The sequence below is a fragment of the Otolemur garnettii genome, unplaced genomic scaffold (genome assembly GCF_000181295.1).
Source record: "Otolemur garnettii isolate 467f Iridium unplaced genomic scaffold, OtoGar3 scaffold00329, whole genome shotgun sequence".
In the NCBI taxonomy this organism is placed as follows: Eukaryota; Metazoa; Chordata; class Mammalia; order Primates; family Galagidae; genus Otolemur; species Otolemur garnettii.
The window spans coordinates 417497-419005 of NW_003852724.1; positions in this window are offsets into that span (position 1 = coordinate 417497).

A 1509-nucleotide genomic window follows, 5' to 3' on the forward strand; every position below is an offset into this window, starting at 1 on the left:
TTATGTCCATTATTATTTCCATGCAGAAGATTATATTGTCAGTGCTGACATCAAAGGCTCTTAGAAATAGTCTTGTAATTTAATATACTTTAGTGGTGTCCATTCATTCATTTCTTCAATAAGTATTTACTACATTTCCAAATATACCAAAAACTTAATCCACTCATTGAGAAAATATAGTAGTGGACAGGATATGAAATCTTTTGTAATTTATGGACTTTACAGTCTAAAGGAGGAAGCAGTAAAAACCAGATAAACCATTGTATTGATCCAAAAATCAGAAGTGAAATCTAACATTTAATGATTCTTCATTGCATTCCTAACACTATGTTAAATTCCTTAGAGTTGAGGAGGCAGAGGCCAGATGGTGGGCTGCAGCCAGCTTTCTACAGAGCTTCTATCCAGAAGGAGAGTTAAAAGACAGAAGTTTAGCAAGTCAGCCGATGGTTTCGAGCTGAGCCAAGAGAGAACATAGAAGAACACACACAACCCTGCTGAGGTGAGCTGCAACCCCAAGTATATGAACAAAAGGTGCAAAATCCATTGCCAAGCAGACAGGAGTGCCCTTTCCCATGAGAAGGGCTCACAGAACACTTCATACAAACAAGCGAGCAGAGTTCATACATCCTCCTATTCTATCCCATGGGAGAGACCCTCTTAAAACTGGACATCCTAACCCTACTAGGATGCCATGGCACTCTCCTGCCAGGCATAAAACTGTATATATCCTCTACCTGCAATTCTGAACTCCCAGCACTCCCCTCCACTCTCACACCAAGGTCTGGAAGCCTGTTCCCCCATGGAGTCCAGATTCTTGGGCATTTTCTTGAGAGGTGTGGACAAGGCAGGGGCTGTTGCTAGTCTTTGCTGATTCTGCTGCACGGGAATAAGGAGAGTACTGTCAGCTGATAGAGAACCATACAGGAGCGGTGGTACCCTGAGGTGCAAAGCAGCAGCTACAGCAGGAATGATATGGATCACACCCTTGGGGCTATAATGGACAGTCACGCCCTGTCTCTCTGGGAAACCAGAGGAAGTCAGGCATCTACTGTAGTGCAGCCACTGCTGAACAGACCTGTTAGTAAAGGGAAGGCCTGAGGCAGTAGTGGCCTTGGTGAAGCGCAGGAACTAGAATTGACATGTGCAGAGACAGCAGACTCCCAGGGCAGGGCTGAGCCAGAGGACTGCTTTACTGAGGCTAAGATGCACCTGGCCCTCAGAGGATCATAGCTGAGACAAAGGTGGACAGGCAGAGGCTAGAACTGACAGCTAAGTGTGAGGTCTAACTGCTTGCCACTGCCCAGGGATCAGTTGTGGTTTCTGTCAATTCAAGCAGCATCTGATCCATAGGGGAATATAGCTGGGACAGAAACAAATTCTGCAAAGTTGTTCTGTCCTATTCTACCAGCAACATCAATCAGGGGTGGGGCTAGTCTGAGTGAACCGCCTCAGCCTCCATTAAGCACCCGAGGTTGTCAGGCCTCACCTCCCCCTGCTGGATAGTGGCAG